The sequence below is a fragment of the Zootermopsis nevadensis genome, unplaced genomic scaffold, assembly GCF_977971745.1.
Source record: "Zootermopsis nevadensis isolate Lab colony 2312 unplaced genomic scaffold, Znev_1.0 Znev_ptg000061l, whole genome shotgun sequence".
Taxonomy (NCBI): Eukaryota; Metazoa; Arthropoda; class Insecta; order Blattodea; family Termopsidae; genus Zootermopsis; species Zootermopsis nevadensis.
In genome coordinates, this window is record NW_028259192.1 from 11,767,761 (window position 1) to 11,780,813 (window position 13,053).

General features: G+C 37.9%; 1 long non-coding RNA gene across 1 annotated transcript in view; it reads right to left on the reverse strand.

Annotated features, from left to right (window-relative positions):
- The window catches only part of LOC147871204 (uncharacterized), a 33,126-nt gene that overhangs the window by 1,375 nt on the left and 18,698 nt on the right, over window positions 1-13,053 (reverse strand). Inside the window, exon 2 of the long non-coding RNA XR_015532592.1 lies at window positions 207-325. This is a non-coding gene — a long non-coding RNA (uncharacterized LOC147871204). The remainder of the gene's footprint in view (window positions 1-206; window positions 326-13,053) is intronic.

Genomic DNA, 13,053 nt, shown 5'->3' on the forward strand with positions numbered 1-13,053 from the left:
TCTTCCTTCCAGGTTCACAGAAAAATCATTGAACCATCAGTTTCAGCCACAATGTGGGAATTCAGAACTGTTCCAGACGGAATCGCTCCAAGTACGTCGTTACCCAATGGCAGATACTCCGTTGGAATAAGGCAAAGTTAGTCCTGTAAGGAATAAGACGAAAGAGATTCAAAGAAAACACACTGCAAAAGTAACCTCATTCTTACTTTTTCCGAGTCTCTCCTGCTGAATACCTGGATAGGGTCTGGAACTAGGGCACCTTTAAAATCCTTTCTTTCACAACAGTTATGATCGCTCTTGCATCTTATTCAACGCTACGTGATATCTGCAAAAGAAAACAGACCAATTACTATAATGAACTACCTCAACACTAGCATGGAGAGACCTCACACTATATTGTTGAAACCGATTCCAAGAAAAATTGCCTCGCGTGTGAGCGTGCGACTTTGGATGGGTGTGTCATAGACAGTCCTGTCACTTGAGTGGTTAGAATTGACAAACAGTGGAAAATGCAGGGAAAACCAGAGGCTCTTTTAGGTGTTCTTCAAATCTCCATGAACAAAACCAGGTCAGGCCACCGCTGTCTTCGCTTGCGGTCTCCATGTTGGCACTGTTTTAATGCACCGAATGTCGTGGGCGAGTAGTTAGCACTCTTTGTATTCGAAAGGTCCAAACTTCAAATCTCGGCCCCGAAAGAGCCTCTCCTGACAAGAGGTTTTACGTGCTTTTCCTCAGTCCCTTCAGAAAATTCCGGGATAGTAACCTAAATTAGGCCACGACCACTTCTTTAAACATTCTTTCAAGTTCACCATTCATCAATTATTCGACGCTACATAGCCAGAACTACTGACAGCGTCGTTAAATCAACTACAAAACAAATTTAATAACATTATTAATTATGAGATCATTATTGACCTGTGACTGCGAAATTCCTTACCAGAAACACCATCCATTTGAGTTTCGATTAATCGACAGAATTATTTTCTTCTTTATTATAATTTACATTACAATAAAATATATTTATCTTGATTTATTTCCATATTCTCGTCAGACGACAGACTAAAGTGTATTTACTGTAACATAGCTTACATTATCTTATATCTGTATTTTATATAAAAAAACATACAAATACAAGATAATATGGTAACATGATAAAGTACAATTGTACAATAAAAAAGTTGATAAAATAACTCCATTTTAAACATTTTAATGTGCTTTATACAACTAAAAATGGCACACTTGATAGGTTTTTATATTAAATGTCCTGAAGATGACATAGCAGATGACGTAACATGCTGATACTAAATCATATATTATATAAATAATTATATGGATGGATTAATAATAGCTAAATTATTAATTCAAACTTCCTCAACATGGGACGAAAGCATTCTGCGTAGAATGTTGAGCGTAATGATGGTATAACTTCAAACGAATCTCGCTGTCCCCACCCTCGTGGCTTAGACCTAATCATACTGACGCTAATTAAAATGAGGGCGCGCACATTATACTCCTTATACAAACATTGGGTTGTGTAACCGTCGCCTGTCCTTTACAATTTATTCTCTAGTAGAAGATTCTCGCCGCTACCTTTTCTGATAAAACTGCAACTAAAGGAAGTGGATATTTACTTGCGTCTACAGTCAATCGAGGTTCTTTTTGATCTTCGTTTCTCCTTAAAATACTGACACACTACCGGCTGAACGCAAACAGAAGATTACAACCGATGTAAGTTAAAAAGATAGTTCTTACTTTAATTTTCTGCGAGGAATTTATACTGTACTCATCTCTCAATTGAATAAAAGTGTTCTTGGATATTATCCATCGTCTCGTAAATATAAAACGTAAAAACGACGTTTAGGAGATGGGACTCTATCTCCGTCTTCAGGTTCCTACACAGTTGGGCCCACTAGATAGAGCTAATCCCTATCTATCTAGTGAGCCCAACTGTGTAGGAACCTGAAGACGGAGATAGAGTCCCATCTCCGAAACGTCGTTTTTACGTTTTATATTTACGAGACGATGGATAATATCCAAGAACACTTTTATTCAATTGACTCTTCACCATCGTCAAGAAGTTTTAGATTTGATGTACTCATCTCTCATTTACATTTTTTATTCTTTCACGCAATTCTTCCTGTACGTACGCTAATTCACACCAAGCAGCAGCGTGCTTCTTGAGAATCTGATGGTCGCTCGGCTGGTCAAGAAATTCCCCGACTTTTACAGAATAAAAAGGTTCATTACCGTGTACACAGGAGGCTGCCACAGGACTCTATCCCGAGCCAATTGAATTCCGTCCATAACACACTCTATTTATTTAAAATCCGTTTTAATATCATCCCATGATCTCCTTAGTATATAAAGCCTCAGTTTCTTGAGATTCATGACTACAATTCTGTAGCATATATTATCTCTCCAACGCGTGTTACATGTTCCGCCCATCTCAGTAATTCTATAAATACTATTATAAATTTCTTGCTGAATATGAACTCCTGAGATCTAAAGTGATATAATTCAAATTCTTTTAATGTTGCACAAAATGGCATTTCTCGTTAATACGTACAAAAAATGTATGATACACCTAAAACACTCTTCTGTGTCTTCGTTAAAGTTCTAGAGCGTCTATAACTCGACGTTCAGTATATTTAGTTGCTTGAGTCGTACAAGTAGAAACGACAAACCCCGAAATAACTCTCCATTCAAGTGTTGGCCCTTTATTCGTTCACACTTTAAAGATTTGTCTCGAATTTCTAATTCTGGATAGCTGAACCAGTGCAGATGTTAAAACTGTTTCCTCGTTTACTCATTAATGTTACTACTGTCATATAACAATATAATCTCACCATGCAATTTTGGTTGTGATTTTAGACGAAGGATTAACGTCGGAGACGAGCTACACCTCGTATTCTATCGAATGCCACTAACGCAAATAACACATTATTCTTTCTGTACACTAATACGCGTGACAAAATGTGTCGAATAAAGTTCCTGAGTATAGACTGGATGATCAGGATTCGATTCCAGCAGGGAGAGAGGATTTTATTTTCGCCATCTCGTCTAGACAGGCTCAGACGTCAGCAAGCCTTCACTCCGCGTCCATATACGTACTCAACGTGCGGTGCTGAAGTACAGCACGTTATCTGTCACGAATTGACAATGTTGCCGTCATGCCCTTATGATTTTCGAACAGTGTTTACATCTATTCGTTTCTTACTCAATCAGCATTTTTAAAGTCTACAAACTGTAAAGCTCATCATTATGCAATATTTTTTTCACTCTCCTCTTACTCTCTATTAGGTCCAAAATCTCTCCTCGGCAGTTTGCTCTCAGAGATTTCTAATATATGTTCTTCGTTTACGGAGAGGAAGCAAGTTTCACGCCCAAAACACCAGGTAAAATTACAATTTTAAACATTTCGATCTTTAAACTTTAAAAAATAAATCAACTTTATAAACGACTTTGTACTGAACAGCAGTAAGTCTAGAAATTTATCGTTGTCCAATAATAAATTATCTTCAACTTTACAGGCAACATCTTGTAATACTGTTAGTTGTTAAACATGCTTTGCTTTAAGCCCATACTTCGTTTAAAGTTTCTGACATGAGCAGGTCAGTTCACTCCCTGCTAAGTTCTTCAGTATTTAAACTACGAATTCCAAGCCGCTTCTGTTGCTTCCGGCCACGGCTGAAAGTCTGAAGCTATTAGCCCGGAATCCCAGAGTCGGGACTCACAGCCAGAACACGTGGAACTGAGGCACTCAGAGGCAGGCGGGTTTCACAGAATTGCAATATAAATGGAAATGTGTGGCTCTGTCAGGTGCAGACTTGTAGCTAATGGCTGCATGCATTATGGGTGCTTCAGGCTGCACATTTGTAACCAGTTGTTGATGTCCGCGACTTGCAAAGTGGGCACGATCTTCGGCAGACTGGATCTTAGGGCTGCAGACTGAGCGCTAGTTGATTTTCAGAGATTTCTCTGTCCTGTAGGGTACATGGCAGACGGAAAGCTCATTTTCTCTTCAGTTAAAAACTTCATATTTATAATTGTGATAACAACCAGAAGCTTTAGTTAAAACGATTTCACAGATTAAGTTAGCAATATTCAATTAACACTTTGTGTAACAGCATCAAGCGACAACTTCAGCTGATATTCAACTGTTCTTTACACAGCGACGTAATGTTTAACGTGTTACCCTTACCTATAACCTCTCCATTCGTGTAATCTATTATTATTGTTTAATTTATTTTACCAGTGCATCAAAATACGTATATGCATTCTTTACTGCAATCTTGTCAATTATAATTTCTAATTACTGACACGGAAGTCTCGAGGGAGGTTCAAAACGTGAGATGAACCACAGCAACCTCCCCCTTCTACCCCTCACATGTCTGATCTCAATCATTGTGAATTCCAGAATAATCTGACAGGCTGTAACCGATTGGAGTAATGCAGAATGAACACAAATAATCTGAGCGGTTTCAAATATGTGTTTAGAAAAACTAAACCTGCAAACAGAAATGAAATTACACCACTGAAAGGGGAACTTCAGCGCTCGGGGAAGTGAAGAATCTCCATCGATGACTACCAGGAACGCAACTGTTGATACAGAAGTAAAATGGCGACCAGAGAAAGCGAAATTAATTCGCACAAAAGTGATCTTTATGGAATTTCACCCGAAAACCCTGATGTGGGATGGAATTCGAGCATGGAAAACACTTTGTGGAACTGAGTCGCCATTTTGCTGCCACGTCAAGAGTTACGCTCCTAGTGTCCAACAGTGGAGTTCCACCACTTACCCTTCTAGCGCAAACGATTTTTTTCTAGGTTCTCCTTTCACTGGTGAAATTTCATTTTTGTATACCGTTTAGTTTCGTTAAATAAAATTTTTAAACCGTCACTCTGTATAACTTGACAAAACGTGGATTAACAAATAAACGAATCAGAATATCGCTTTGTTGACTACATTACAAAGCTCTGTAGAAACATATCGCATCTTTACATCCGATTAGCTCCCTATATCAGTTAGAAAGTATACGACCGCTATAAGCAATGTATATCGTAATGGAAAAGCTGGTAACAAGGAAATATAACAAAAATATGGCAATGGATTGGCTGCTTTACTAACATCAAAGCCACATTACTGGCGGTAGGAGCTGATGACCTGAAAGAAAACTTTGAAAACAGCAACAAACAAAAAATACTATCGCATGTGTTCATGCTCTGTTCTGGCTGATATTGTAGGGTCTGTTGTAATGGGGTACCGGTTCCCTGGCAACTGCCTGACGTCAGAGTTCTCTCAGAACCACGTTCGGTCCCCAAGTGAACACAGCTGGTGACAAATTATGTGCAGCGGGAACTCAGCACGTGGTCAGTCATCGTTCCGCTTGTACGTCCTCAAACATGCTGCGTTATTCAATACTTGCCACATTTCAGTCGTATTCGCCGTCGAGCCTTAGAACAGTGGTAATTGTACACAGTATTTCATTATATTCAGAAATGTAACTAGAAATCTGTTATTATTTCAAAAATAAAATTATGGCGTGAATCAAATAAAATCATTTTATAAGAATACGTGTTATATTTTCTGCGTTGGAATTTACTAACATTTTTCGTTTTCACTACTCAGTTAAATTAAATTATTTATTTTCACTCTGAGTAAAGGCAAGTATCGGATCATAAAGATACGAAGCCACAACTGATAAATTTCTGCCAGGTTGGCATTATAACACACCTAAGGGTTTTGGTCAGAAAAGTAGGGAACTACGGTGGACTGATGAATGGCAGGATGATAGCAAAGTTGTCGGTGAGAGACCTGTTCCAGAGCCACTCTGTCCGCATGGAATGCTCTGGGATCGAACCTGGATAAATGCAGTGAAAAGCCGATGACTAACCACCAGGCTATAACATGGAGTCATTACTCAGTACTTGGTACTACATACTTTAAAGTTACTTATATATTTTACATCAAATTAGGCAACTTAAAATTTCTCTCTGATTAAAAGCTGCTAATCGCATGGTTTCCCAGTTTTTTCAAACTTGAAGTCATATCTTGCTGACTCGCGGGCGGCAAGTTTATAAATGACGGTACTTTTCTGAAACACGGTGGCAATTCATAAGCAATGTTAATAAATTACGTTTACTATTGTAAACATGTTCGCAACCTAGATCACGATTTTCTTCAAAATCGGCCCTCAATGAGATATTTAATATAATTATTACTTCATCAATATTTCCTCCTTTGGACAAAAAATTGTAATCCCGTTGGACCCAAGAGCCAATAAACCCCTCCTGGCAATGGTTTTGAAAAGTAACAGCCGATTTTCGCTGTCTTCAACAATACGTATTCAGAAATGACAAATTAATAACATTTGCTCTAATATAAATGTTGTTTAAATGTAAACAAATTGCTATAGAGTCACATATTAACTATATCTATAAATTCCTCTTGCAACATCTTGTATCGAACATGGGTTTTAACCGGAAAACTTACATTTTAAGGTGAGGATTTAAAGTCAGCAGCAGTACGTAAAGCAGCAGACAAGATAAGAATCACATTTTTTAAATCCTTCGGAGTTCAGAAAATAAATGAGCAGGTTGTAACGAGTAATATAATAAAAATAATAATTTCGCGGGCCTGGTTAAAAATGGTCTCGGGCCGGATATGGCCAGCGGTCCTCCAATTCGATCACGCTGATGTAGAATAATGTATATGTATGACATTCTATATTTGGACTCTGTATTAAAATGAACCATAACAGACAGGGTATTATGAGACCGCAGACTGGATTCAATCGATTCAGGACGAGTCTAGTGGCGGGCTCTTGTGAGTATAGTACTAATGAACCTTTGGTTTTTCATAAAAAAGGGGCCATTTCTTGACAAGCTGAGCGAATATTAGCGTCTCAAGTAGAACTCCGCTTCGTGTAGTTACGTTATTCAGAAAATGTGTAACTAAATTATATACTGTGTGATACGAGGCATTTAGGCGAACAATTAGGAGTTCAAATCAGGTACATAATTATCAGATTATACGACGTTTTATCAGTAGGTTAAACTGCTGAGGAAGGGGTTTCCAGACACAAGAATATGATTACAACATAAATATTCATTCTTAGAGTACTGAATGTCTGTAACAGTTTTTACACAAATAATACAATACTAAGCAAATGTACATGAAATAATTACTTTGAAATGAAAGTGCAACAAACTGATTATTTTCAAATAACATAGGGTCTATAGCCTAACCATCTCATGGGCCTATTAGCTTCGGTGTGTTGGTGACTGAAGTCTTTGTTCCTTCCTTCATTGCATAGTCATTACAGGTCAAGAGCAAACAGAGTAACGCCTTGCTTTCATGAAAGGGACAACCTTTGCCTGCTTTATATTGAGAGGAGCATCAAGTATTTATCTAAGCTGGCGTTTGTAAGTTCATAGAGGTGTGCAGTATAATCTCCACTCTTCTCAGGTCAAAGGTTTTGTGTATTATAACTTAACCAGAAAGACAGCGATTAATATGAGCTTACAGGATCATGAAACAATGAAACGACGTTCCAGTTGGTCGCCATATACACAGAATTTTAAATATTAAAAAGAACTAAGATTTTTAAAGAGACATGAAGCAATCTGAAGATAAACTTTAAGAACATCGCTAAAATGTCAGTTAGGTTATGAGATGTCCTAATTACAATAAACTACTTTCTGGAAAGTTTGGCACCAAAGATGTACCAGCAATCTCAAACGTATTCGCGGGTCGTAAATCTAAGTTTAATCAGTTTAATTAATTTCGTTGTCCCGTCATTTTAACACTGTCAGAGCTAGGCACGAGATATCTCCTGCCAGTGGTCGTAATTGAAGCGGATCTGACAAAATCTGGCTCCCTCCGACTAGTAAGACAAAGCCAAACCTTTCTCTCTCAGTGAGTGTAGTCACACTGCAGCCGTCTTCGACTGAATCTGACCGAATTCCTACGGACCACTTCGAAATGAAACTACTGTGATAGATTTTAGTTTCTCACGGCGGCGAATATGAAGACGGCTGTCCTCAAACTACTTCCTTTTACATATGACAAGGAGCATTCACGTGTTCTCAGGCATTAAGGAAGTCTAACTGGGTCATGGCCGCGTAGCTAAAATCGGCATACAGCGCAGTATTTAAAAGGTCACGGACCCCAATCTAGTCGTTGCCCAAATTAATTTAGAATCTATCAGTAGGGCAATTACCTGAAGATGGAAGCAGAAACAACTCAATAAACGTGGTGTATATCAAATATACTTCGGACAATGACCAATGTACAACAAATTACTCTTATAATGAATCAATAGTTGTCAGAAACATTTGAATCATTGTTTTATTCATTAACTGCTGGCTGTTGGGATGGATTTTTTTGGTATTTGATTATAATTATAAAAAATGATCCACAATCTCTCAACAGTTACAGGCAATCAGAATATATCTTTGGAACATTCCTTAAACTACTTATTTTTGTCTACTTAAACTAATCTAACCTTAAGCAACTTATTGCTATCACATACCTTCTAAGCCGTTCTATTCAAAATAAAGTAAAAGTAGCATTAAACGTCACCTGCATTTAAAATTAAGCATGTAGGTAATATTTTTGAGGTCACATTTTATAATACAAATTATTTTACCTAAGCAGAGCTACTGGTTATTACCAGTTTCGCCTGATGAATTAAATAATATAAAATTAATCACGACCGATTCCTTCTGTATCCCCACCAGTTCATTTATCTAACTCTGCTTCAGACGATACACCAGTGGTTTCGGAGATGACTTAAGAGAAAGCCTTCTTATGTTATTACGACAGAAAGCGAAAGCTCTCTGCCCTCGGAAATTGACTGGTAAGCAAACAGCCAAGACTCGGATTACGCTGCTAGCTTTCCGGACCAGTTTCTGACGGCAGAGATCATTAACGTCTTCGTCGTTAATGGAACTCCGTTTGTTTCACTTAGGCCTACTACTGCTTTGTTTGTTGATTCTTACGTTACTGACAACGGGAAGAAATGGGGCAGCAAGGACATCTGAGAAGTTTGTTAACTTCTGCCAGACTACATGGCGCTACAAACTAGAAGACAGCAATCTTTGTAGTAATTCATTTTCAGAACAAGCCTTGTTAAAATAAAAACGTTATGAACGTAGAAATATCTATGGTTTACAAAAGTACAACATTCGTCAAAATGGCCGTAACAATTAATTAAAACGATAATTTCGAACAGTTTCCTGTAAAATAATGTAAATCAATAAGCCGCACGTACTGAAGCGTGATTCATGTTCGTCGTATAAATTAATTTACATACTGAGCACAAATATGTCTGTTGAATGCACTGGATATTGTACAAGCTCTATTTGGTTTCATAGTTTGCTCGTTTAATTAGCTTATTTAGCGTGACAGCTACTACACGCGGAGTCAGTGAATAAACAACAGCAGCACAGCCTAAGAAAAAATGAATATTTGATGATTACTGTGCTAGCAACACGAGGTACAGGTGCGTAAGTACTTCCAACATATATATATATATATATATATATATGTGTGTGTGTGTGTGTGTGTGTGTGTGTGTGTGTGTGAATAAAGCCAACGAAGAACAAGTTCACAATTTCACATCTAAAAGTGTCAAGCTTATTCTTAATAGGTTTCATAGCAAGTTTCATCTGAATTAATTAATATTTATTCAGAAATACCCGTAGATGACTAGCAAAAACGTCGATTGAGGTTCTGAGTAAACGAACTTGGTACAACATTGATTTAACGACTGTCTGAAACTATTCCGATTGTATACTTACCATAAGACTGGCAAAATACGTGGAAGGCACATAAAAGAATTCTACAAGAAAGCTATTCTGTAGTTAAGTATTCGCTAACTACAACTTATTATGCGACGCACAGTAATATCAACTGCAGTCCTCCCAAAGAGATACTACAGACATCAAATAGGGCAACATGATAGGTAATGTTGTTATACATCAGATACGATATGCCAGTGTTGAAAATATTTGAACCTAACAGAAAGGATGTAACAGCACAGGTTAGGAAAATTATAGTCGGAACACCTGCTTAGAAGAAGCCTTGTGTGAGACAGAATTATTTAACGCAGGATAATAAATAAACATGTAGGCCTATCTAAAATAAATAGGATTAAACTGGCTCAGTGCACAGACCAGTGGTGGGCCCTTGACATGGCAATGGACATATGTTTTTTTATGTAAGTCTGGAACGCTGTTTGGAGTTTGGACATTTTATTTTATATGACAATAACTGACACGGATTATTTCAAGTTCAGGCGCTGGAGCTGTTTTGCGAATAACAGACGTACAAATACTACATCTCCTACTGACAGTAGCTTAGTTGCTGCAGTTCAACTCCCCGTGTCCTGCTACGACTTTGTCCTCACACCATGCAATTACCAACACCGGCGAAAGAGTGTCAAACCGAACACCGACGTGACTGATTTGACGCTATAGTTTCAAAGCGACTCAAAAATTAGATTCTCTGCTTTCTACACTTTTTGTTAAAGCATGCCAACCAAAATAAAACTGACGGTAGGTTTCAAGAAACTAGAACAAAGAATAGCAAACGTTAAAACTTAATTGTGAGCTATGTCTTCAGTTTAATAAGCTTATGTACAGCAAAGCAGTTAGCTTCCTAGCCACCCAAGACATTAATCGAATTTGAAATTTTATAATAGTTCAATTATAAAAACAAGCTTCTAGACTTCAGATAATCAAACTCCATTCGACGCTGGATCTGATGTTTTCACGGTGAAGAAGGGAATACGCTGAGCTTCTGGGTTGCTACGCCGTGCAATCTCCTGACTGTATACCAACCTTTCGAAGGAACATACAACCCCCATCTTCAGGGTGTCAGGGGCTCGTCCGAAACGTTGGTATACAGATGATTAATACAGAATCTAAACTCCATACGATTTCGTATTGACTGCATGTTGTAATATTATGGATAAACTAAACAAGTTTGATTTATGTTCTATAACTGCCTTGTTTAAATCTCAGGAGGAGAGAATCATTATGACGGAGAGGTTTTATCAACTTTCCAGACAGCTCTGCTAGTCGGTCTACCAAAGTCGGCTAACAGGCGGCAGGTAGTTCAATGCAGAAGCCCATGACCACACCCCGGTCTTCATCGATTTAATTCAACTTTAATGTATTTTTTATGATTTTATTTCCTTCTTCACAGTTACATCTATTACTCGACACTTCATACACCGTACAAATATCATGTTGGACACTGCCCAGTGCCCACTTTTGAGTATACTTTACAAGGATAATGCCCAAGATTTTACTGATATAAATGAAACAGCCATTATCACGAAAATTTCATGTTTACGAGTTATACAGCGAAGATGACTGTCTTCTGGGGTACTGTGCGGTGTAGCTTGAAGTTTAACGGCGCTTCAGAGGTCATTGCTGCCTCCATCATCGCCCTGATGATGGCGGTAGCAGGCACCTCTGAGACGTCGGTGAACTTCTATCAGGCTACACGGCGCAAAAACCCAGAAGACAGCCATCTTCAGACTCACCGTCATGAAAACCTCAGATCTTACAACCTTAATGAAATCAGAAACATGACTAAGAACGATAAGTTACATTTAACAGCAGTGTAAACTCTTATGGAGCAGCGGTAACTATGATGATCATGAGCCTCAGATATCATATAACTTGGTATTTAACACATAAAGCGTATTTATAAGTTTCGTCTGGATATTAGATTTAAAACATAAAGTCATACTTAAAAACGTCATTGTAGGAAACGATTGTAAGTATGCGCTTTAAACAACCATGCCTATGCTTAAAATATAACCACAGTACAGCGGTGATCGAAATGTTTTAATAACAGACCATCAACAAGTTCCTGATTAAATTGAATAAACATTCATAGTTTGTTTGTAAATAAACGTACAATTTTCCACATCACGCGGTCTACTCACTTTTTTACGACAATACATATTATTTTATTTTATTTGTAAACATTCAGAATTAATTAATACCATGTCAAATCCCGAGCTCCATCACCGCACTTTTGTCTCCACCGCTACAAAAACTCCAACTGGGAACATTTATTTTAATCTTAATTATAAGTTACACGGAAAACGGATCATTACGTTGTTAAACGTTTCACGTCTTTCAGTTCTCACATAACTTAGAAGGGTCAGAATTTACAAAAAGAACGCGGTAATTAAAGCGACACTCAGACGAGGCTGAGCTCGTCTTAATAATTTGATGATGACAATCAAGTGGAGACGGTAATTGCAAATAGCGGTAAAGAGTTAGCAGACCGCAATTATAGCCTGTGGCAAACTCATTATCCGAACCTTCGCATGATCGCAAGAAGAAAGTGCGTAGTGAAAATGCAGCTAGTAAAATTGATTTTGGTACCTCCCAGTCGCACGATCTGTTACGGTCGATGACAGAGTGTTAGCATATTTCGATAAAACTGATAACGACTAAATTTAAATTATTCAAACAACCTACAGTCGTGCGAATCCGCAGTCAGTGGCTAATCTGTAACACGGCAATCATGACATTAATACAGTGATCAATCATTCTAGCATGAAAGAAAGGTAAAATACTGGAATAACTATTCAGCATTATACACTTATTTGAACTGAAAACTGCCAGTAGAGACGAAACAAAAGTACTGATGTCCATGTTAATTATACGCATAGATGGGGCAAAGTACTTGGTGCATGAGCGACCGATACGAGCGGCCTCGCGTTTCTTACAGTAAGCATCCGAGAGTCACTTAGCGACGTATTTATCATTATCTTCAAGGCTTAGGTCCACTGGCATCCTCCGAATCAGTTTTTATGTTAACTAATGTTTCCATCTATCTTAAGGTCGTCCCCAATGCCCTCTTCCTTGCTGTTTGTAGTCTAATATCCTCTGCTGAATTTGTTCTCTTGTCAATACTGCCATGTGTCCCGAATATTTTTGTTGATATTATTTTTATTTTCTATGTTAAGTTCAATATATTTTCTTCATGTGCTCTGTCCTGGTTTCTGTTCGTACATATTTTAC